This window comes from Rhea americana, unplaced genomic scaffold (assembly GCF_003343005.1).
Source record: "Rhea americana isolate MKP2758 unplaced genomic scaffold, rheAme1 scaffold_25, whole genome shotgun sequence".
Lineage (NCBI taxonomy): Eukaryota > Metazoa > Chordata > Aves > Rheiformes > Rheidae > Rhea > Rhea americana.
The window spans coordinates 6,674,681-6,701,213 of record NW_028186368.1 but is presented as its reverse complement, the minus strand read 5'-3'; the positions used below and the strand labels follow the sequence as shown (position 1 = coordinate 6,701,213).

The following is a 26,533-nucleotide window of genomic DNA, read 5'->3' as shown; positions in this document are numbered from 1 at the left end:
TACCCTAGAGTTTGCAGTTACCAAATACAGAATATTGGTCTACCAAAATAGCAAGGACGTAGATATGGGACATGGTTGGGGTGTTTTGACATCTGAACCCAGTTTAAGAGTCAAAAGCAATACAAAGTTTAAACTATTCTAAAGTTTGTTCTAAATTCTAAATTTCAGAAGACTAGGCAGCTGAAATTACAAGGTGAGCAAAAGGAAATTAGGGAGTACCTCAACTACAGACAGAAATAGCCATAAAATCCTGTTTTTCTTCTTCTACTCAAGAGTCCCGCATTATTTGACACAGAGACATGACCGTGAACARTCTGTTGCTGTTCCCATTTCTCATCCTTTTCTGATTATACATATATCTAGTCTCTGAAGGACATACTGCCAAAGTACCTGTAAGTTCACAGGCTGGGATGCATGCTAATAGTGCAAGTGTYCTGGCTACACCTGATGGTGTACTTTCAGGCTCACTATATGAAGAGAGGCAATTTTATTCTGAAAAGCAGCCCTCAAAACAGTCAGTATGGTAACTTWTATTTTATTTTCTCTGTAGTTCATATTTCTGCTTAACATGGAATCATCATATGTGTAGTTAAAGTAGGTCATATCAAAGGTACATCTAGACCAGCATCTGATCTGAAGCACTGACAGGTAGTGGATATTTGAAGACAATAACRTGCAGAATTCTTCTAACTCTAGCATTTCTGGCAAACAGTGCTTTAGGAGTTGCATGCTGTGCTGGGAGTGCCGTGTTATTAAACTATCACTGTACCTATCCTCTACGGCTGGTCTAATCCTTTTTGGAACCTGCTTATACTTCTGGCCCCCAGAGATTCAGAAAGAAAAACTCCAGCTCCACAGTGTAGTCATGTATTATAGAAAGCAATGCTTCTTTTAAACAGCTATTGTTTCTTGATGTCTCCGAGTACTTGTAGTTTTAGTTTTCTGAGAAACAGTTATTTCAACCTCCTCTTTTTCTCTCTGTTTATGACTTTGGATTTCTATTATACTGCCACTTGATCATGCTCTCTATGCTGGATTCTAGTCTGTTAGGTTTTTCTTCTCGTTTGAAAGCAATTCTATGCCTCTGTTTTTCATGTCCTTTTCTACTGTTCTCTTGCTATTCTGTTGTTTTTTAAAAAAAGCAGTTACATGCTATGTATTGAAGAAGTAGCAGTACTTCGTGAATAGTGCACAATGATGTTTTCTGTTTTATTGTACATTCCTTTCCTTTATTTTTCTACCTTCTTCATGACCACTACTGTGGATTTGGCTGATCAGTTGACAGAATTATCTGCAATATCTTCAAAATTTTTTGAGTGGCAACCAAGACAATTTAAAATCCACCGTAGCGTATTTGAAGCTATCTTGATTTCTCCCTCGCCATGTTCATTATATCCACTGTTTTGAAACCCATCCACTTTTTTATCCGTTAGTCCCTCAGTACTGTGAATTGAGAGGATAAAAGGAAACTATACAGAAAAGAGGTTGTAGGCTCTGGTAGACAAGCTGATTGTGAGTCAGCACGGTGTCCTTGCTGCAGTGAAGCCCAACTGCATGGTCAAAAAGCAGAGGAAAGCATTTTTTCTTTCTGCTTAGCACTTGTGGTACTACGTCTGGAGTAGTGTCCGATTTTAAGCTCCCCAATACAAGAAAGACTGTGATACACTGAAGAGAGTCCAGCAAAGAGCAAGCAAGGTGATTAGAGGACCGGAGCATACAACATAGAGAGAGGGGCAGAGAGAGCTGAAKAAAAGACCAGGGAGATCTTACTGCTGGCTTGAACTACCTATGGGACATTACAGAGAAGACAGGACCTACCAACACTTCTCAGAGGTAACAGTGAAAAGATGAGAGGCGATAAACATGACGAACAAGGAAGCAAGAAACAAGGAAAATTACAGTTAGACTGTGAAAAGGTTCCTCAGTCCCCCCACCCCTACCCCAAGGGCTATTGAATACTGGAACAGGTTGTAAAAGAGGAATTTTGAAACTGTCATCCCTGGAGATATTCAAAATTCAACTGGACAAGGCTATGAGGAATGATCTAGCTTCAAAACAGATCCTGCTCTGAGTGGGAACAGATGGCCTTCAGGAATACTTTCCAACCTGCATTATTCTGTGATTCTGTTCTCTTTCTGCAACTATCTGTAGTCAGAAGAAGATATGAGTATGTGCAATAATGTTGTGKCACCCCATTGCTTTGTCACTGCAATATTTGCCTCATTTTTAAGAGTAGCTTTAATTTAAGATTGCATATCATCTCTTCATTTTGAAACCTGACCATTTATTTATAACCTTTGTTTTCTATCTTTCCATAGAATCATAGAATCAGTAAGGTTGGAAGGGACCTCTGGAGATCATCTTAAAAGGATCTTTATTTTATCCCTCAATTTTTGTTGTTAATTTTTTAAGTCCTTTGGTGCGGGATGTATCATATGTCTCAAAGACCTTTCATAGATTTGTGAAGCATCAATTTGCTTTACAGAAGCTCTGCTTACGGATGTTCCATATGTTTACTAAGCATATTTGTCATTATAATTTCTACCAGCTTCTCTGGTAGCAAAGTCAGACTTACTAGTGTTTTAGTTCCTAGATCACCTCTGGAGACTTTTTAATGAATAGTTATTATATATGCTATCTTCCTTTTGCCTGTACCAAAGCAGATTTAAGTGGTCGTTTATGTACTACAGTAAATAGATCAGCAATTTTGTGTGTGAGTTCTTTTAAAACCATAGGTGGTTACTACTGAATCATGGTGATTTGTTACTATCCAGCCGATCAGTTTGTTAAAAAACCTCTTATGTTATTTCAATTTGATACRAATTTTCAGACTCACCCCTGGCAAAGAATGGCCCTGCTGTAGGAATCTTATGTTTGCTTCCACAGTGAGCAGGAGATGTGGGATTCATGGGGTGAATGCTGATTCCGCTGAAGTCAGTCTGAGTTTTAATTTCAGCAATACCAGAATTCAGCCTTGGTATAAATCCACTGATAAATACTGCATGCTTTGAAGCCTTGGTTGTTTACATTCAGAGTAGTTATTATTGAACAGGAGTATAACGAAATCAGAGGCAAACACATTTAGGTACCAAATCTGATGTTCGAGATGTGTGAGTAAAGCCCCGTGACTACAAAAATATTGTTTGGATTTGAAATGCTGGTTTATGTCACAGCTGTGCCTCTGATGTAAACCGACAGGCCGCAGAGTGAAMGCTGCCTTGGTGAGCGCGCTAGACTGGGATGCTGCGTGTGCGCTATTCTTTAAGGCCGTTGACACAGCTGAAAAACAAAGCCCGTGTGTTCAGTGACTGAAGTATTTAAAAAAAAAGATTATATAAATAGAATCTGAATTAAGCCCAAATTTTGTGCTCTGCTCTTTCTACATCGTTATTATCAAGTGCAGAGCTGCACAAAATATGGAAACGATTTGGTAAGGTACCAGCAAATAGCCTACAAAATAAAATGAGTAATTATAGGAAGTACTCCAAAAATGAAAACAGTTTTATTTTAAGGTAATATTTGACAGTGAATATTTGTAAGGCCATGCAAAATAGAAGGATATTAGTCAAGAGGAAGAAGTGTAGTAACTCAGCTTATTACAAAGGAAAAAAAGTTGCTTGGAAATAAGCAAGAAACATTCACATGTGCAAGAATAATGCYGCAAGCAAGAGAATCAGGATGTTTATATAATCTGTGCATCGTTCAGCATGGAGGCTAGTCCAGAAATACCGGACCATTAATTTGAAGCAGCTAGGAGAAATGTTAGGGTTTGCATTGGGTTTCGTCTTGTCTTTCTCAATGCAGTACTTCACCATCTCCTTCCCCAACTGCATGCCATTAGCACATCTATATTCTAATCTCTCCCTTGCTGCTTAAAATTATCACTCCTTTATTTCAAATATGGCTTCTTATCCTCTGCTCCGCTAATTGGCTTTATTACCCTCGACCCCTTCTTGCTTCCACTGCAGGCAGCTTGACATTTTTATTTTTTATCAACTAATCCCCACATTTCACACAGCCCCCCCTCTCTCTGGTATTTGCTTCCCTTTCCTCTTCTGGTGTATTCAGAGTTGCAGAGAGCTTTTCAGCAGATATTCAAGCCCCTGGAGAAATTCAAAGAGATTGAAACACAGCACGAGAGCCAGGGGTGTTTTCTTCTGCGCTGCCACAAGCGTAAGGTAACGTTCAGAATGGGGCCACAGTACCGTGATCTCATTTGGAATTGGATTTGCTTATGAGGAGYAGGAAGCCTGGTAGGGAAAGGATACAGTTTTGCTACTTAACACTACATCAACAGACTGTGAAAATGCTTAGGCATTCACTTCATTTCCTAATTTATATATTTGTGAGTCAAGGGTTTAAAAAATTTGAGGAGATAATGGAACAGTGACTTAGGCACGGAGTGGGCTTGCAGCTGCTGAGTGTAGCAAGCATGTACAAAGTTGCCAAAATAAAATGAAATATTGGAAAAAATCATTTTGCAGGGAAACTGCAGGTGCTTGAAAAGGATACGAATGTTTTTGGTACCAAGAAAAAAAAAAAAGATAGAATTAGCAAGGGATAGCACGAGTGGGCACTTTAGAAACTTCCCTACGTGAAGTTCATGACCAATAGGCCATGTAAGAAGAATGTTATACTATAGTATCTACACTGATTTTTCTTTGTGGTTCATAACAAATAAGTATATTCTTGCCTACGAGAAAGACAAAAATGAGCATTTCATGCCCCAAAGAGCATACCCAATGTGAAAAATGGAGCAAACAAGACACAYTGGAAGGCTGTGCCTGGTTTTAATTAAAACTTTTCTCTTTGAAAGCATCATTGATGTAGCACCATTAATAATATTTTGACATAGAGAAACTGGCAGGACTTTGTCAGGGTTGAGGAAGAAGTAAGCCATACAGAGTGGTTTGAGTGAGAAATTAAAGAGCAACTTTCTCTTTCTTTCTTGGAGAAAGAACAACTTTTGCAGTATATCATTCAGAGTCACTGAGCTTTTGTTTCTCAGCTTAAGTGTGTGCAGAACTAAACCGTAATTGAGGCAAGAGCCTTAAAGATGAGAATACTTGCTTCTATGATTAAATGTTATAATCACAAACACAGAGGAGGCAGCAGAATTAGGGTTAATTTTGTGTCTTTTTTGCAAGATCATTTCTGCAAATTTTTTACCATTATTTTTGGAACAAATATATAATCTCTGTTGACTGCATGGATTGTATCCATAGCAAGTATTGGAATGTGTATGTCAGTACATTTTATAAGCTGATCAATAATTTTTATTTTTATTAGGTTAGAAATATTTCTTAAATAGGCATTTTAAAGTATGTCTTTCTGTGTAATATTTTATCTTTCAGTCTCAAAAAATGATAGCTCATTATAACTTTCTTTTGTGATTATGAGCTAGGACTATTGCTGTAACAAAAAATACTGTCTATAGCAATGCAAACTGTAAAAAAAATACCCAACAAAACTCTCTTGTGCCTGAAATCAATAATAAAATAAGTTCATTTCATACAAACACACATCTAAAGCTTTCATGACAGTCTAAAAAATGTAAAAATGCCTGCAGAGGATATGAGTTTATTGAATTTTCTTACTTTACTGTTTCATAGACTCTATCCTAACCAGATGGTATAATCTGATTGTATCAACCTAGAAGTATATAGGATTTTATTTTAATGTTAAAAAGGTCAGTAGCTTTGGAACTTAAATTCTTTGTCTTCTATACTGCACTAGAATCTCAGCATTGAAGTATTACCAGATAAGTTTAATAAAACGGAGTTGAATTTTATAAACCTAAATTTAGTTATTCATTCCCTATATATACCGTTAAATTCTTTAGATGAATGCTTCCTAAGTATATGGCAAAGCAATATATACTTTATTGAATGATGAGTGAAATTTATATTAATATAGTTGATGTAGATATAAGATATTTCCAAAGCATTTTTGTGGTATGACTGTTACTGAATATTACATCTTTTTATCACCTAAGATTATATTCCAACRTTTTAGTGCCTTATTTCAGCACTGAAAATATTTTACACTTCTCCAAGACATGTTCTGCTAACTTCTGCTTTAAATCGCTTTTAGTTTGGAATTTGAGTTTAGATTTCAGTTTGGTGTCAGATTTACCATTTGCTGAGCCATGCCAGAGTTTTCAGTTCTTTTGCAGCATGGATTCCTTTTCGAAGATTTTTTAGACTTTTATGATCTTTCTTAAAATCTGGATCACATTAGTCAGAAAAGATTAGGCATTTTCAGCACCATGGAAGAAGTTTGCAATCATTTTCTATAATACAAACGGGCTTATTTAGCACTCCTGTTATGGAAAAGATTCTACAATAATAATGCTACTATTATAATACCATTTCTGTAATAATAGCACTTCTGTTATAAAACACCGTTATTATAGAAATGCTATTATAAGACAAGCTCTGTTATTTAGAATTGCTTCTGCAATAAAAGTACTAAAAAAGTCTGCTTGTATTACAKAAAATTATTGCAAATTTTTCTTGCCTAGCAGTAAAATTTTTCATTCTGAATCTTGTCTGTCGCTGTTGGAAAAGTCATTCTCATACTAGCTCTGAAGTCTTCCTGAGTTACGCATTATTGTATATTTAAAATAGGGAWTTACTGAATAGGCAAATGGAGAAAAAGGCCAGTCTTCATTTACCTGATTTTCCATGTTCCTAATTTGTCGTTCACTTTTCTTCATATACTATAGCTCTTATCTGGAAAGTCCTGTAGTGTGGTTCTTATCACTGTGTAGAAGAGGGAGAAAAAATTAAAAGATATTGAGAAAGGAAACAGCCCCTCTCCTTTTTTCCTTCCCCTCCCCCCACCTTTTTTTTTAATTCTGTTCATTTTTCCAAGTCTGATCACAGGTTCACAAGAGGTTCCTTCCATTGCCTCCATTTGACTTTCYACTCTGTCCTGATGCTCATAACATTCAAGGAGAGTGAAATCCACTCCRTTGAGAAAGACCTCTATTAAACCTCTGCTCGCTTAAGCCGTTAGGTTCAGACCTTCTTCATCCGTACTCAGCCCGAGCGGCGGCCTGCTCTGGGTTTCAGCCRCCGCTTACTGCCCAGCACCAACTCATAGCTCTGAGACAAGAGCAAAGAGCCATGCAGATGTAAATCCTCTGATCTCTCCGCTCCACCCCGAGCCCAAACTTAGGACCTTTATTTTCTTTCTTTTTTTTTTTTTTTAATTCTTCTTCATTGCTGTCGCTGTTATATTGCTCTTGCTCCATCTGGGCGCACAACTGCCTATCCCCCAGTACTCGTGCACGCGGAACAGAAATTCCGTTGGGAAAGGATTAGGAAAAAAGACTTTAGCATAGGCCTTGGAAGCTCTTTGCGTAGGGGGTGAATTTTGTGAGGAAGTGGAAGAAGTGAAAAGMCTTTACTGTGGAAAAAAGCTTGAACCATAATGTGAACTTTGTGGCAAGGACTACTCTGTGGAAATAGCTAGTTACCACAAGTTCCTTTCGCTTGTTCACATCCTCCCTGTTATGAAGAGTCTTGTGCTTTACTTTGCTGTGTCCTTGCAGCGTTTTAAATAAATTACTTATGTTTCCCTCCTTGACAAGGGTCACCTGCTAGAAAAATATTTGWCTTGAAATATATTGAACTGCATCAGTTGCAAGCCAGCACACGATCCAGCTTCCAGGTTCTTGATTTTTGTCATTCCTGTTTTTTCACCAATAACAATGAACCTTAAAACTTGAATTCATCCTGATATTCATCCTTTCTTTTCTTTGTTTTGTTTTCTTTTTTTTTGCTTAAGCAGTACTACCTGTACAAGAAAGTGCTGTGACAATATGCTTTCTTCTAGTTTATGTGATATTTTCAAAGAAAGTACCTTTTTAAAAAAAAAAAACATGCAAACCCAATCCCATGTTTTATCTTGCATTTTTTTTTAAAAAGAATTCATCTGAGCATGAATTTGGAACTTTTAAAAATGACTACTATATGACTGTTATCGTGATAAAACTTTTCTAGTAGTGTAATCAGGATATTAAATTTTTTCCTGTTTAAAATTCCTCCTCACTCTCCCTATGTTCACTTCTTTTCTTTTTTAGTTTGTAGTACGAATGGTCTCAGACTAGAATTTTCTTTTTTTAAAGGTGTTTTTGAATCACTTTTGCTATTATATGGTGGAAGGAAAAAGAGCTAGTGGGTTTTGAGGCTCTTTTGCACACCTCTAAGTTGATAAAGGCTTTTTTTTTACTGCTAACTACATTATTTAGTCCATAGAGTTGATTAAAGCCATTGGATACCATATTTTCTTGAAAATAGCATACACTTTTGTGCTTATTTGTATCTACTAATGCCTAAGTGCTTGTATTATCTTTTGTGAGTTATGTTTTAGTTGATACTTACCAGTACTTATATTGGGTAACATCTGCTGTTTTCGTTCTTCATTGCAATAGCTCCCTTAAGACTTTCAGTACAAGTAATTTTATTGTTAGCAGCTACAGTACCACGAAGACAGTCCTAAGGTACCAGTGGAATGGTACTGATTCTTTTTCTTTGAAAGAGGTAAGCCAAAGGCTTTTGATAATTAGTAAATATGCTTAGAAACACGGATTTTTTGGTGAGTGAAATGACTTTCCTTAAAGGCAGAATATGCCTGATAGTTTCAGTCGAAAAAAAAAAAGGCATGAGCAGTTAAAAACACAGATATTTATGTTTGAAAGTTTTAAGCACAATGTATTTTCAGAAGTGTAAAAATACTTTTGCTATGTAAAAATAAAGCATTTTTATTTTCTGTTCCAAATAGACGTTTTTCTTTTAAAAATGAACTAAATTAAAAGAAGGGAGGTAAACGAAAGAGCAAAGTAACCCCAAAACAAAACACTTGACCTGAACAAAGTTTGAGTATTCGTTGTTGCACCCATTGTGCTGAGCATACCGTGCAAAGTGTTGAAAAATGAAGAGGTCATAACATATGCATCCATAATTATCAGAGAAAATTTTAATTCATAAAAAAATGCGTACATTAAAATACATAAATAATTATTTTCAYATATAATTCTTTGCATTACAGCATTTTTTGATGATCTAGCGAGAAAGGTTAGGCTGCACGACTATTCTGTTTCTTTTTAGTACCGACAGTGAAATCACCGTCTGCAACTCAGCTGTGTCACTAAGGCGTGSAGGGCAGGAGCTTTCCATAGTGTGTGCAGCTCAGGCCTCCCTGCAAGCCCCAGCAGGATCCAGGCACAAGGAACTAATTTCATATTCCCGTACTGGTAGTGGAAAAAGAAATGGCACAAAGCTGAACTTCTATTTCTAGATCATCAAAACGTTTAGGTACTTCTGTGCTGAAGAGCAGGCTCTCCTAGACACCTAAGCCTCAGGAAGTGCTTCAGAGAGCTTTTCAGCACGGCTTAGCTCTAGCAGTGTCTAAACTCAGCTGGTTCAGAGATTATGCTTCCTAAACCTTTAACTTCCTCTTATGATGACCTTGGCAGGTCAAATGTGGGATGTGTGTTCCCAGGAATGTACTCTAACTCTTCTTTAAGCAACAAGGCAGATATATCGTTCTGAGCTAAACATCACGAAAATTCAATATCTAAGCTGCACATTTTCTGCTGAGTTTGACCTTGTAGCCCAGCTATCTTGCAGCCAGAAGTGTGGCTTCTGGCACTTCGGTTGGTGTCCAGGTAGGTGATTTGAAATGGGAAGAAACATGGAGGATTTAGAAAAGGAGTTGTCCCTTAAAAGAGAGTTACTTGGGGAAACCAAGCTGAGACAGAAAACTTTAGATGACAAAAGGCATTTGACCTGCCTGTGTTACTCTAAAGGGAAGTTAAGGCTTATAAGCATACTTATAAGACTGTATCTTGTTTAAATAAGAAGCCAGTCTATTCCTTTGATGCCAGTGATCACAGAATCTAAACTGAGGAAGCTACATCTGACCACAACAAGGTCTTGCCTACTATTTTAAAACATTTTTTACAGAAGTTCTATAGCCCAACACCTAGATCAAAAGCGAGATGGCTATGGACTTGGTCTCAGCACAGGTGAGGGCACAAAGGACTAAAATCAGGCCAGCCCAAAAGAAAACAAGCTGGTAGCTGCCCTGATAACCATGGCGCAGGACAATTKTGTTAATAAATCTGCCTGTTCACTGTATCATCCCTATTATTGTTTTTGTTCTGCAGTGATAAGTACTGTTACCGAGAAGTGACAGCAGCCTCTTCTCTSCTGGTCTGCACAAGAGGAGTTGTATGGTCACATGCTATGGTCAGCGCACAGCRGTGTTTCTTTAGCTCACAGAGACACATAGGAAAGGAGGTCATGACTTGCTTACCTTTTCCTCTGGAAGGTAAATTTTGGCTAGGGATGCTTAATTCACTCAAGAAAGCATGAATATTGTTTTCTTTCAGATGACAGAAAGTGAGGGGAATAGGCAGACTTAATGAGGCTTAATTTAAATATGCTCATCTTCTTTGGATCCAGATTGTTTTACTGTAGCCTTTTAAAGATCATCACATTGGTAAACAAATACTTCACTGCAAATTGTTTCAAGTCCTCCCTAGCAAACTGTGGCCCACTGTTAGCACTGTCAGATATTCCACGTCTAGCAACAATCCATTTGCATAATCACCTGTTTAAATAAAATACTTTCTAGTAACGCTATCTCAGGAAAATTTAAATGATAGTCTAGAATGAATATGTACATCTTCCTAGTCAGTTTAAATAAATCAAGGWCTACTTTAGTCCAGAGGACAATTTACTCTGTCTTATCAGATAGGTCCCTCTTGATTGACATAGGCTATATTTTTGCACATGTGACAAAGCCTGGATAAATTCTCCAATAGCACTGTGTATTTGGGAGCAGTATCAAACATCTCTAGCCTGTCTCTTGGATTTTTCAGTCCTTTGATTTATCTTTCATTTATTCTTTTTAAGATTTTTTTTCAGTAACATTGTCAGCTCACCATTCCAATGATTTTAACCCCCCTGTTTGAATTCAGGTCTCTGTCTTGATTTTATTTTATGGCCTGAAATGTTCTATACAAGCTAGTCTGCACTACTACTAATAATCCTCTTTTGAAGTTCTTGTCCTGAACTGCTACAACCTATGTTTTTTCTGTAATGGAATAGTGTTTAAAAATCACTTTAATAGTAACTATCTAACTTTGGATTTTATTCCAATGAAGTTTTATCAAATGCTCTAGAGAATTTTCCTCCAGTCGACAAGTTTCCCCTCAGCTTGTAATCAATTTGCAAACCATCAATTTGTAATTAAAAAATAATCTCCATATTTTCAGTGGTGTGGTGTTTGCTTAGCTCATTTTGGCACTCATGCTAGGTTGTTTACAGTTGATACTGGTCTTCTATAAATAAGGACATGAATTTTTCTGTGCCATAAACTAAAGGCCAAAGTCTTTTTCTCTGCCTGGACTCAGCTTTTGTCAGTGGCCAGAATGCATAAAATATTGATCTACAGTTTTATCATATTGCCTCATGTGAATTTTACCAGTTCATTCCTTTGAACCATTGCAAACAACTTATTTTGGCATTTGATTTTGTATTTCCTCACGTATCTGTTGTAGCACTGTTGTGAATTTAAGATTTTCGTCCAAGAATGCGGTCAGTCAGGAATTTCCTGACCACTCCAAAGCAGTCTTGTATCACTTTCTTGACTCTTTGGGTAGACATTTTGCTGTTTCATATATTTAATTGTAAAGAAAAAGTTTTCTCTCTTCTTTCTCTAAAGAATGTTTGCAACTCATTCTTTTAGCTGATCTGGTTCCTTCTGTCTAAGTGGGACTTCCTTAGGAACATGAACTGTGGAGTCTCTGGGTTTTCAGCTGCTATCTGTGCTTCAGAATTTCTCCATTCCCAAGAAGTCTTCAAACTTTTCCTTGATTGTTTYGATTCTTTAATCCTTTAAGAATATCACACTCTTTGTATAGCCAAGACTTTGCACCTGTAAACTGCTGCTGCRAATTTTTATTTTTGCTAGTTTATGACCTACCTACACTTCTATTTTGCATGTATTTTTAATTGCATTCCAGTACCTCTTCTTTTAATGCTAATAATAGTTTATTTGACATCACATGGCTTAGTGCTCCAGTGCCCAGTGTAAAGTTAATAAATGTCCCATTTACTTTCAGGATGACAGTCTATTTATCTTCTGGTGCAATGATGGGCAATCCTCCCATGAAATATTCATCCAAGGAAGTTGTGTGTCTCTTTGCCTATGATGTGCATACTTAACTTGTGCCTGCAAACTTACGCACTGATGTGAACCGTTGCATGCCTTTCATTTTTTTCCATATACCAGGTATTGTACTGTTTTTCATAGTCTATGCAAGTCTGTGGTCTTTCCAAAGTGATTTTGATTTTGAGTTATTATGCCTTAGCTGTGTTTTCTGTATTCTAAATTTTCAGTCCTAATAAACGATTTAAAATATTTTCCATGTCCCCATATTTTATTCTTGACTGGGTGATTCTTGCTGCTTGGCTCATTTCACTTTCCATGTAGGATTAATTCTCATCTTCCAGCTGTATCTTCTGCTACATCTATTCTAGCAAACTTAACAGGGCTAAGGCATGGATCTGAGAGCTGCCCTCTGATCATTGATACTGTTAAGCTATGAGCATGGTCTCATCAGAGTTTTGCCCCATTTCTAGAATAGTGGGTAGCATGAGTGAAAGTCTAGTCTCAATAAGCAGTCTGGATGTGGCCAGCCTGTTTCTGAAGATAAGGTAGAGAAGCTGTAAGGATGCAGGCTACACTGTGCCAGTTGACCATAGGGCCAGAGAATGGTCCCCTGGTCCCTTTTATCTCCTGCCATAAAAAAAGCCTTTGGGTCCCTTTCCTCTCCCATCTTTCCCTTGCCGGATTTTAATAACAATCTGGTCTTTGTCAGGAACTTGATTAGTCCTGCCAGAATGACAATACTTGTATAAATTGCCTTGGATAAACTGCAAATTCTTTACATTTTCTTTAGATATCCTCAGATTTAATATATCTCCCTCAGATGAGAGGACAGTACTCACATTTTTGAAATGTAGTTTCATAGTTAGCCTCTCTTATCTGAGCTAGCTGAAAATTATGGAGCACATGAAATGCATTAAAAACTGATGCTGGCAGTAATAGGGTTATTTTCTGATGGTCTTCTTTGACATGGACACCTATTGATTGCAAATGCAGAGTGAGACAATTTGATTCTATTTCTCAATTGTTTTGATTCAGCAACCTGCCAAAAACTGGACCTTCTTGACACACTTTTAACTCAGTAATAAGTATTCCCTTCTCTAGAACTGTTTCCAATTGTGTTTCAGAGATCCTGAATTCTCTGATTGTCTTGTTTTCTCCAGCTATTATTTACTCTTGTTTTGCAACTTCTCTTTACTATATGGTGCTCAGCAAAGGTCTCAAGCACTGAGCATTAAATTATTCAGTGATTATTTACAAATATTCTGCGTAGCAGAACAGTCCTTCTATAGATTTTGTTCCCAAAGCTGAAGCATTTAAAAGTACAGTTTCCAACAATATGCTACCTATCTGGAATGTTGTTTTGTATGTGTGTGTGTGTGTCTCACATCTGATAAGAGAATATCAGGAGCATACTACATTGCATTACCTCATATTTCAGTTTGGGAGGGCTAAACTGAGGAAAAACATGCAAGCTAGCTCCATCACTGTATCTAAACTACAAATAGATGAYAAGTTTTATTTCCATACCCAATAAAATAGAAAATAAATTTACTAGAGATGTTTCTTCCATGTGTTCTCTCTCAGCAGTTATGTTTGACAACTGAAATGATGTACTAAGCCAAAATCTGCTCTAATTCGAAAGGCTGTAAATACAGAGTGCTTCGATCTTCAGTGCTGATGTTCCTAAGCTAGGAGCCTAGCTTTCCTAAGTTCTCTGCTGTCAACAGAAAGAGATAGTCACTTCTTCAAGGGAATGGTTTTAAGTACTCTGACTCACCATGCCGTTTTGCTTCACTCTCCAAAACCAAGTTGAGTCTTATTCGACTCAAGCAGAGCTACATATCTGTATGAAGGAAAGACTTCATCAGGTCCAGTCTTTCCAAGCATAACTAATTAGAAGCACAAACTAGAAGATACTGCAAATTCACCCCTTTTTTTGGCATTGCCTTTGGGACAAGATCTCTTAGTCAGTGAGASGCTAGCTAAACAGTGTTTAGAGTTCTGTATAGGCATTTCATTCTATATTGATTTCATTTTATAGCATGTGAAAATGTATTTCTTACTGCACATTTCCTTCAGTAACAAAATCTAAATAACTGCACTGCATGCTAATCTCTTTGTGAGATTCCATATGAAATACTGGGAGAGGGCAACACTAAATGTTTATTCTGTCCCAGAGTTTATCACAGTTTCTCCCTGAAGGTTTATGTTATATCAGTCATTTCACGACTTACACTGTTTGTTTTCTGGATGGTTTGATTTGTCCATGGGAGGGAGCCCTTATGAAAAAACAAACAAACAAACAAACAAACAAGCAATATTTTCCCTCTCCCCCCATTATAGTGGAAGCCTCAAGAAACACATTAGACTATAATTGTTATTGATGCATGAACTAAAGATGTGTGACCATAATTTCACTTGCCTAGAGAGGGTTGGTCAGTTCAGTGAAGTATGGAGGATATGAGTGATCCATCACTCCTTGCCATCATGCATGTGTTGTTATGAAATCAAATAAAGTGCTACTGCTATCTGGGGAGCAAAAGTTAGGACTTGTAGTTGCTAAGAGTTTGGTATATGGTTATTGCTACATGATTTATCTGTAAGTATTTTATTGCTTTTCATCTGTTTTTAACTACAAATGATGTATTATGGAATAACAAAAACTAGTTTAGACAATTACTTTGTTCAATAATAAATTTTCTTTCTGAGTTTTCTATCATAGRGAGTTGATTTTTGCAGTGGTATAAATAGATGTTTGAACTTTTTATTGATAGCTTAATCATCGTACATCTTGTGATCCTGTTATTTTTACCAATGCTGCAGCAACATCTGGCGGTATGGTGAAAGCTGATCAAGTGAAGGTTTCCTGTCTACTGAATTTAGATGAGGATTTTGAAACTCCATCCTACCTCTCAGGAATGAGCTCTGCAGGGAGTTATGCAAAAGTTTTTCATTTCCCTCCTGCTGCTCTGCCTTAGTTTAGAGTCATATCACAATAAATATGTGTGTGCTATGTGTTTTGGCTTGAAATTGTGCTTATATTTGGAGATGTCTATAGAGCTGTTTGATAAACTATAGATAGCCCTGAACCCTTTTCTCCCCCAACAAAAATATCGTGTAATCTTCATGCAATTTGAACTATTATTGTGAAAAAAACTTCAAGAACAAGCAATTATACCGATATGCCTGAGTTTTCTTGCTTGATATTCTACGTGACCATACCAGTTTTTTAAGGCTGCCTGTGACTTCAGATCACTATGTCTTATCTTTTATGGTTAGTTAGGTTGAAGAGGATTATGCATGATTATATCTCAAAATTGCCTAATGTTTGAGAAGTTATGATACTTCTTCTACACTATTTAAACATTTTCTTTTAATTTTTAGCTTCTTCTCTACTAGGTAAGGCAGAAAAATTATTTGATGATAGCTTAGGACTCTAAAATGAAGTATACAGACCAGTGCTGGCTCTAGAGGTATAGAGTCCTTTAACTCAAAGTTCACTTGGTTGCAGTGCTTGTATGCATGGATRAGATAGTAAATAGACTACTGTGAGTGCATCAGACTATTAAAATCCTAACATAAAATGTTTTTCATGATGAGTTCTTATTATAAAATCTGGTTTACTTACCATCGTGAAGATTCACAAATAAAACATATTTTGAAGTCATTATGTACTGCTTCCAATTTTTACACCATCAAAATTCACTGATTTTAATGGAATTACTCCTGATTTATACTGGTGTAACTACTAGATCAGAATARGTCTCATAGACTCCTAGTAATAAAAAAATATGAGGCATTAAATTGCATGTGGTGATTAGACAAATAAATGAAAATGTTTTTAACATGTTGTAAACAACACTAAGAATATTCAAGGTCTATAACTTTTTCAAAAGAGTAATCCAAAAGATCCACTAAAAGTTTATGTTCTCTTATGTGCATCTCTTAACTCTACTTGATTACACAGAACGTAGTATAAGAGAACTTGCAGGAAGGTGTGGGGCGAACAAGAGATGCGCACACCACCTACCTCGGGCTGCTCTTCTGCAGCTGAGCAAAGCTAAGGGCTGCCTCCTGCAGAAAGCAGGGGGATCTTGCTCTCCTTCATTCCCACTACTGCTATTACTGGGCAGGTGACCTCTTCTTTCTGCTGTGAAAGCACTGGTGCTTTCTAGGGGCATTTCCATTTATTAACCCTTAGCAAAACCAATGGTTTGTTTGTCTTCGTATTAGTGAGTTTAGGTGGTCTCTTAAGAGGTTCCCACTGAGTCAGCTGTATCAGTGGCATCTTGCCCCCATGCAAAGGTGGTTTCCCATTTTTTTTTGCAGGAGACAGTTTTGGAATATGTTGCCTTACACAAAGCAGCGTGGTTGGCTGCTCTTGCTGAGTTGTTCCCAGTAGTAACCTACTGTGCTCTAATGATGAGAAAAAATCCACAAAAGTGAGGAGCCTCTGTTTCAGAAGCAAGATATTGCTGAGGGCAGACTTGCCTCTCTGTATGGTATTGCACCTTACTTTTTGGCCATAAATAGAAAGCTTTTTAAAGTTTTAAAGCTAGTTTTCTTGATTATTTTCTCCTTATAAATAAAGAAATTTTAAAAATGAGTAAGTAAATAAACTGAAGAATAGGCATATGATAGCACAGTCATTTCAACCTCTTTGCGGTCAGAAAACAGGTACTAGTCTGTGATCCATGAGCTCTTCATACTTTGGCCAGAAATACTTGCCATGCATCAGGATCTCCACCGCTTTCCTCTTGCCTTGATATGGCTTTAAGGCTGCTACTAATTTTTCATTTTTACTATCCCCTTCATTAAATTTCCCTATCAAACTGATAAGCATGTGGCTGCATTGTGCTTCCTGGCATTGTTAGTTCTAAAAGAACTAACTAAAAGACCATAGCATGAACTATGAAATGCTAATGAACATGGCACAAACTAATTAAAAAGCATGGGCATCTGAGCTGCCTCTTCTTAGAGTGGCTGAGTTTGTCTACCTGGGCTCTGTGCTGCACCTCGTTTGTGTAGTTCTCCACTTCAGCAATAAGGTGCACGAGGAGGACCCTGAGATACTGCATGACTTCAGTCTGTTTCACGATTTTGCTTCAGGCTCAAGAGCCAAGAAGCACCAGAGTTTTTCCTCTGGGCTAAGGGAAATATGAGAAATGCAGCAGTTGAAATGTTTTTGCATTGCACAATGACATAATCTATTATATATTTATGTGGTGTTACTTTGTTGTGCTTTATTTGATATGTTTTAGCACTTGAGGGCATGTAAGAGCCCTGTGATACCTTCTGTGACATAAAATGCACTATTTATTAAAATTATAAGAGGGATACTTGTTACTGAAGTACAGAGATTCCAGAACGTGAAATCCCAATCCTGTCTGTGCTGCAGAGTCGGTGGATGACCTCGACCAAGAAAATTATTCTCTGTGTTCTTTGGTTTTCCTTTCTGAAAACAGCACACTAGTTGTGGCAGAAATGTCACACTTGTTAGTATTTTAAACTGTTTCTTAGGTTTTAAGAATCTGTAAAAGTCATAATAATAACATTTATTAAACTAGGAAAGGGATAGCACCTTCAGACTTCTCAAAAAGTTCATAGGAATCAAGGTACACAGAAACCTCTTAAGGAACTGCATTCATTCTCAGTAATTTATTTTGGACAAAAAAACTTAACTTTACTCTCATTTCTCGGAGGCAGCAAAGAAGTATTTTGCTACCATTAACTATGAACTAGTATGCCAAAACCAGAAGTTTCACTTGAAACTCTCATGTAGTTCAAGTTATTCCCAATAATAGATTATTGTAAGGAGAAAAATGAAAGTTTTCCGTTCTTTATACCTTTTTTCAAATCCTGGTTGCGCTGGGGAACACAGTGCTGAAAGGAGATTCTAGCACCAAAAATAATTGGAACACTAGAGTATAATTAATTATCAATACAGTTTCAACAGAGTAATTTGACATGCTTTCTTAAATACCCTTTGGACATTTTAAAATATGTTTTGTTTCAGTATTTGCCACTATATTTTCAGGTCCACACTAGATACCTTTCTTTTACTGATTTTATCTTAATATTTTTAATGCACTGTAACTGTTTCAATTTTTCCATGGCCTGACATATTCTAACTGATCTGTTTGTATGTGGAAAAAGGATACACTTAGAGGAGGGAGATTGCTTCAAAACTGTTGGATGAGCTGCTCCCAAGGTGCTGGAGATTTACTGTACCATAATCAATAGAGATTTGTTCCTTTCCAATGTCAATATGGTCTGATGAGAATAGAATTTCTTTGTACTTTTTGAGTTGTAAATAAATGATTGAAATATTATATGTAATTAATTGCTTTACATATGAAGGTATCTGTTAAATCATATTCAGGGCCTTTCGCAGACTAAAGGGTAAAACAAATGAAGCATATGGTCCAATTAACACTGGCAAAGTGTATTGTAGTTGAAATTCATAGAAAGACTAATAATACTGTAATTTAAAGGAGCATTATAAATATATTAATGTAGCTTTTGAAGACAAGAGGAAGATATTTGAAGGTAAATCTGAGCTGGGAGAAAAATGCTTTTACTTGAATCTTGTTTATTTTTGTATGATTTTTTTAAGGGCTGCAGATACCTGTATTGGACATAAATTTGGGGATCTATGATGATCTTCACAGAGTGAGGGATAATTTGCCCACTTAGTCCAAGGCAATCAGTTTAAGAAACACTCCTGTCTTGATAATCAGAGGCATTAAAGGTCAGTGATCTGTCTTCTTTCTGCTCATTTATTTTTGGATCTGTTCAGAGGCCTCTGTAGGCTGTGCTTCGCATCTCAAAATATGTGTCAAGAGTTTTTTTATCAGAGTCACAAAAAATGAGACAGCTTTCATTCATTCATGGAAACAGAAGTTAATCAGCAAGGGATAGAACAGTATAATAAGGATTTTGACCTGAAAAATCTAAATGCAGGCTGCAGTGTGAGCTCATCTAGGAAGACAAAAATCCTCCCATAAATCAAGGGCCAAATCCAGAAAAGAACTGTGTGGAATTGAGATACCCAAGTCTAAAACGGGAAGTCTATAGTTAGCTGCCCTCTAAACATGGGGTTAAGTAGGAGGATACAGGCTTCTGGTTACTTTAAAATTCTTCTAGTGCATAGAATTGCACTTGTGAGCTCTTCCAGGACCATCCCAGTCTTGATCATGCTGAACAGGTGGGAATCTACACCATGTACAAACCTGATGATATGCAGAAACTATTAATTTTAGAGTATAATTCTAAGGAACTCGTTGAGTTGGTAGTCTTGTTGAGTCACACACCATAACCTATCAAAAAGATAGGTTATGCCTGTAGAAGATGCCTATCAAAATGGTGCTATTGCTGTATTACCAAACTCTTCAAATATCTCCACAGAAGAACAATTTACTCTTTTATAGAATGATTGTGTTGAAAAAATATTTTCAATCACTTGAAACTTAAGACTGGACTCAGTTCCCTCCTCTAGCATAGAAGKTTCAAATATACATTGCCAAAAAGTCTGTTTTAGGCTGCTGAATGATGGGCTATTCTGGGTGGGAGCTGTACTCTCCAGTCTTGCTGTGGAAGTTCTGCTGCAATTTAGAAAAGAAATGTCAAATAGAGATGCCATAAGTCAGAGGAGAAAGTATACAGCAAGAAATCTTGCTGTATACTTGGCATTGGTATGTGAATTAGGAAGGTTAGGAATATAGGTAAAGAACTAATCTGTCTTTAGTAGTTCTCAAAATGCATTGTAGGCRGTTGCTTGTGAATATAATAATTTCAGGTAACTCACAGCTTTGCTGGTTTCCTCTAAAATAACTTTTTTCCCTCCATGTACTATTTAAGGAACCTAAGAACTGAACTAGAGATTTTTGATCTCACTCCAAGAATTAGAGACCTAAAAATTAGATCATTTTYGCAGCTAACTTTTAAATACAGATTTCTTCCTGGTCATAGACTTTCAGTGACATAAAACTTAAAAATATCAGAATACCAGATCATTTTTGAGGATTATACTCTTTCTTGGATAATCAGAGAATCTGTCAAAAAACTACAAAAAGGACCACAGCATTTAAGCCCTGACCTGAACACAAGTTCAGGCCAATCTTTAAATTAGCATAATCACTGAAGAAATTGGTACTTGTTTGTTTGTACAATACCTTATGTAAAATCTATAGCTTGATGGTGCTTGTAGGTCACACAAATATCCAGAAAATATAAAGTACCATAACACAATGTATCCATAATATTTATCCATGAATTTTTTAACCTGAAGTTTTTTATTGTGTTTTTTTTTCTTGGCTTGTGTTATATGTGGCTTTTTCTAAGCAGAAAGTATTAATAATACTGAATGCAGCCCAACAACCTGCCAGTTTTGTGACRTTGACTGCTATTCACTGGGACTTCCTAATATGGATATAGTGAACTTATTTTACTTCATAGTAATTATGACACTGCATTGTATTTTAATATATTAAGTTAATTGTCAGATGAAGTTTATGTTATTAGTGGGATAGAATTTATTTAGTTATTTTAGAGTGCTATATATATTCTGTATGTTCTTGCACAGTGGCTACTCTTTTTTTTTCCCTGTGGTTGGCTCCAAAAACTAGGCATGGCAATTCACTTCCTGCACTAGTTTTCTTTTTGTTGCCTATCTAGAAGGGAATGGTTAAGGGAGTATTGTCACTTCCTTGTGGACATGAGTTAATACAATAAGACCTTACAGAAAGATTATAAATGTATTATTTACTATTCATACAATCAGCTATCCTAACTAGTTATCCTAGTTATAATACCCTTTTCTGTTCCCATCTGTAAGAAGGGAGTGAGAAGCAGCAATTAGTAAAGCAGAAYTGGAAAAACAAGATCAGAAGCAGCTTCAGCAGACGAAATGGGAGCAAAAAGGAGAGAAGTTTCTTCTTTACWTTTAAAGAATTATCCAAAGAGATTACCCTCATTGGAAAGGAAACATCAAGAAATGTTAGGTGAGAAATGAAGAGAAGAAGAAAATTAAACCTGTAGCCTGTGAGTCATTGAAGTCCTTAAAAGCAGGATGTTAAGCTCCCACCACCACCACCTCACCTCCCAGAAAATGTTCTCACCAGTTCAGTGTTATCTGGGAAGCAGTGGGAAATGGCCAGCTAATGGAAGGTGGGAATTCAGTACTACAGAGAACATGTTTTCCTTGGCTTTACTGCATTTACTAGAGAGTATATCCATTTGAAGGTATTCAGTTTGCCAGATTTTTCTCCCATGAAATTTCTGTGAACACTCCTGCAAAGCTCTCAAAAAAATTGGTAGTATTTTCAAAGAGAAAAGCTTCTTCTAGAGTCCACAGTGGGGCTTGCAGGGTTGTTCTCAAGATAAAGTAGATTGGGAGTTGATTTCAAGATAAATAGTCACTGTGAATAGGACTGTTCTTAATATCAGAATTTTGTTTTAAATACATTAAACAACTTCTTTAAGTCTGCTCACAAGAAGAATTGTAGTCCCATGCAAGTGCCTTCAGCTACCAAATTCTGCTGAGGCATTTGACAAATTATTTTTTGATAAATACAGCAAACTTACAAGATCTCTGAGAAGAGTTTATATGGTTTTAAATAGTAATACAAGGATACAGTACTTCCCTCTGCTGTGTTAGACTTGCCAATGKGGCTATCATTGCTGACAGCTTGATATGATGTTAGCTATGCTAAGTGTCAGACGAGAGTGGCCAATGCCACGGTACTGCAGTGCTCACCATTTGTTGGGAAATTAAGTGGTAATTTAGCGCCCCCCCCCCCAATAACCCAGCTGCTTAAGCTTCTGACTGCTTAGCTTTTTCTGTGCTGGGCTGTAATTTGAGTGAGCAGTAGCAAACATGCCTGAGGTATTAAGAGAATGATACGTTTTCGGTAGACATGAATACTCTTAAATAAAACAGGAACACCTTCCTGTCATTTGTTGTCTTCCAGAAAGATTTTTTAAAAGGAAACGGAAGCCAATTAGCCCGGAAGTTTAACCTCYTTTAGCTTAGCTTCTTTTATGGGAGCTTTTTAACCTTTTAAATAAATCATTTTCTTTCTTTTCTTTCCTCCCCTTTGAATCAGTTACTAACATTTCTCATGCTGGGCCCAAGGAGCAGGCTGCTTAAATTCAAGAATGATTTTGAGGGGATAAAGTGTACAAGATTTTGAATTCTTGCCATAAATCCCTGGCAGACAGCCAGGAAACCTCAGTGGAATAGGGCTAATGAAGGGAGGGTAAAGGAGATCTGAGAGTGTGGCTGGTAATGCAGTATTCATTTAATTGGGAGCAGGTATTGGTGCAAACTTCTCCATTTTAATTGGAAAAGAGAAGGGGACTGTTAAGGAAGACGGAGAAAAATAAGAATGCATAAAGTTTTCAAGCTGAGGAGCCAAAGGCAGGCCTGTATATGGCAGAGAAAGAACTCAATTTAGGGCAATTTGCTCTGCAAGCTGGGCTGCAATCTCCCCTGGGGATAGGGATGAGGAAGAAAATGAAACCAAAAGAGAACTTGATAAAATCACCTAGCACAGACAATCTCAGTAGAATAGGTTTTACTGAGTTAAATCTGCCCCAATCAATGTGATTCTTTTCATATAAGTTACAAATAAAAAGCCACAAGATTACAATAAAAATCGAGGATGTAGTGCTGCTGATGTAGCACATGGGAGTCTTAAGGACTTGTTGTGGAATATAGGTTTTTTGAAACCATCATGTTTGTTTTTTTCTTTTCACCAAGCTAGGAAAAAAAACAAAAAAAACCTTATCTCTGCCTCCGTCCTAACCTTTTATTATCTTTAAACTAAGGTTGGAGGTAATGTGTGAACCTTACAGAGCTTAATTTTCAATACACTGCAAGGCTGAACATGCTTTAGTCCTGAGATTTGCTAAACCTGAACTCAATCCTGATTTCTTGTTAAAAGAACTGAGGCTTTCTCATATGCTCTTTTTCCCTTTATATATGACAGAAGCAAAAAAAGGAAATGACACTTCCCATCTCTTTCCACCCATTCCTACAGCTGGACACATATACAGATGAGAGCAAGTGCTTGCATTTGCAAGAAGAAGAATAGGAAAGGTATTATTTTGTTGTTTTCTATGCTATGTCTTTCTCAGTACAGATGTTGAAAGAATTGGTATGTTAAAGGATGCTGGAAAGTTGTTTGTTCTACATCGAGGACAAGTATGACTGTTTTTTCCCTCTTGTCTTCAGTAGTGGGACAGCATAAACACTGTGTGTTTAAGGAGCTCCTTGGAAATGGTACTGGTACAAACTGTGAATGTCCTAAGTGGACAGCTGGCTTTTATCTGCACCATTGCACAGCTGAGGCAGATGGAGTGGTTACTGCAGGGTCGTCAGTGGAGGGGGGTGGTTTTGTATTAGGGTAACTGAGAAGGGATAACATGAGATACACAGTTCTGAGTGTTTGGCTGAAAAGGCAMGGACTGGGGTAGGAAAAATACAGGACTGGGAAACTACAAGGTGATAAGCATTTGCAATTACATGGAATCAGCTGAGGTCTGGAGCAGAAATGTTCTTCCCTGCCACAGCACCACTTTTCTCTAAGAAGTCTCTCCTTGGTAAGTGAGGTTTAGCTCTCTTACTCCAGGAGGTGATGGGCAGTCAGCTGTCCAGCAGAAATTAGTCACTAACCTGCTAGCCCAGCGTGTGGTAGGTACGGCAGGGAAGAAGAACTGGAAGCAGAAAGGTGACCTGAGGCAGGAAAAGACTGAGCTGGGACCTGTCCCCTACCCCAAGGTCAGGAAAGCTAAGGGGACACTGGGCACCCTTGTAGAGCACACCAGGCTTCATCAGCTCTGTCTTCATGAAACTTCCTAGACAACATGCTTAGCTGTCCTGGCTTAGTGCTGACCTACGCACTGATTTCCAAGATTGTCATATGCCAAGCTGTGTTTCTTCATCTGTATGAACATATGCACACATTTTTGAGCTGTGGCAGAATGGGATAAGGAGACTTTGGCACAGTAATGAAGAATGACAATGGAATTAAGGGGATTTCCAAAAAGTAGATTTTTTTTTTAATCTAAAATGCTTGTATGATTATGAAAGCTTGAAAGATCAGATGGAAACAAACATTTGTATCTCTTATGTGTGAATTCCATAACGGCCCCTCCAAATGTACACCCAGAATCTAGATGTAGAAATTTAAATGGGATGTAAAGGGATTTCTAGTACTTCTGAAGAGCATGAAATGGCTTCTAACCAAGTATAGGGTTCTTGTGGATGTATAAGTGTGTACAAGTATCTACATGTGTCAATGGCCTGTATTTATATACATGGATCAAAATGATATTTGTTGAGAGCGTATAATTTTAATTGCTGAATTGTATCCTTACCTTTAGCAGTGTAAATCTGATGTTATGCTGAGTATTCAAAKGTTATTGCTTGTCTATTTATAATCCCCCCCCCCCAACTCTCATGCTATATGAACCAACTAACTTTGGTGCAGGACTTCCAGTACTTGCATTACGCTGTGACATTTGCAGAGATATTTAAGGGAACCAATACATCATTTGTAGCCGTAAAGGCAGATTATTTAAAGTTACAGAAGTAAGACGGGAAAAAATCCAATACTGTTTTATGATGATAAAAGTATCAGGGAAAGGATTTTTATTTCCTTTTTCCTACTTCAAAATTCATGATTAATCCATGATCATAGAATCACAGAATCAGTAAGGTTGGAAATCTGGACCTCTGGAGATCATCTAGTCCAACCCTCTGCTCAGCAGGGTCACCTAGAGCATGTCAGACAGGGTTGCATCCAGGCGGGCCTTGAAGATCTCCAGAGAAGGAGACTCCACAACCTCTCTGGGCAACCTGTGCCAGTGCTCCGTCACTCTCACAGGGAAGAAATTCCCCCTCACGGTCAGGAGGAACTTCCTGTGCTTCAATTTCTGCCCATTGCCTCTTGTCCTGTCACACGGGACAACTGAAAAGAGTTTGTCCCCGTCCCCYTGACACCCTCCCTTCAGGTACTTGTACACGTTGATAAGATCCCCCTCAGTCTTCTCTTCCCCAGGCTGAAGAGGCCCAGCTCTCGCAGCCGTTCCTCACAGGGCAGGTGCTCCAGCCCTCTGATCATCTTTGTAGCCCTGTGCTGGACTCTCTCCAGTAGCYMCATGTCCCTCTTGTCCTGGGGAGCCCAGAACTGGACATAGTACTCAAGATGAGGCCTCCCCAGGGCTGAGTAGAGGCACAGGATCACCTCCCTCCACCTGCTGGCAACACTCTTTCTAACGCACCCCAGSAGACCATTGGCCTTCTTGGCCACAAGGGCACGTTGCTGGCTCATGGTCAACTTGTCATCCACCAGCACTCCCAGGTCCTTCTCTGCAGAGCTGCTCTCCAGCAGTTCAGCCCTCAGCTTGTACTGGTGCCTAGGGTTATTTTTCCCTAGGTGCAGGACTCTGCACTTGCCCTTGTTGAACCTCATGAGATTCCTCTCTGCCCAACTCTCCAGCCTGTCCAGGTCTCTCTGAATGGCAGCACAGCCCTCAGGTGTATCAGCCACTCCTYCCAGCTTGGGATCATCAGCAAACTTGCTGAGGAGGCACTCTGTCCCCTCATCCAGGTCGTTGATGAAAAAGTTGAACAGGATGGGACCCAGTACTGAGCCCTGGGGGAYRCCACTAGCCACAGGCCTCCAMCTAGACTCCACACCACTGATGACGACCCTCTGAGCTCTGCCTTTCAGCCAGTTCTYAGTCCACCTCARTGTCCACTCGTCTAACCCACCCTTCCTGAGCTTCTCTAGGAGGATGTTATGGGAAACAGTGTGAAAAACCTTGCTGAAGTCAAGGTACACAACGTCCACTGCTCTCCCCTCATCTACCCAGCCAGGCATTCCATCATAGAAGGCTATCAGATTGGCTAAGCAGGATTTCCCCTTGGTGAATCTATGCTGGCTACTCCTGACCACCTTCTTTTCCTCTGTATGTCTGGAGATGACATCCAGAATGAGCTGTTCTGTCACCTTTCCAGGGATGGAGGTGAGGCTGACCGGCCTATAGTTGCCTGGGTCCTCYTTCTTGCCCTTCTTGRAGACTGSAGTGACAYTGGCTTTCTTCCAGTCCCCAGGCACCTCTCCAGTTCTCCAGCACCTTTCAAAGATGATGGAGAGCAGCCTAGCAACAACATCCGCCAGCTCCCTCAGTAGCTGAGGGTGCATCSCATCTGGGCCCATGGATTTGTGGATGTCAAGTTTGCCCAGAAAGTCTCTAATCCTATCCTCCTCAACCAAAGGAAAGTCTTCCCTTCTCCAGACTTTCTCCCTCATGTCCAGGCTCTGGGATTCCTGGC

The 26,533-nt window shown here is 38.2% G+C and overlaps 1 protein-coding gene across 1 annotated transcript in view; it reads left to right on the top strand.

Annotated features, from left to right (window-relative positions):
* Window positions 1-26,533, top strand: part of LOC146594795 (uncharacterized) — a 198,735-nt gene that overhangs the window by 97,848 nt on the left and 74,354 nt on the right.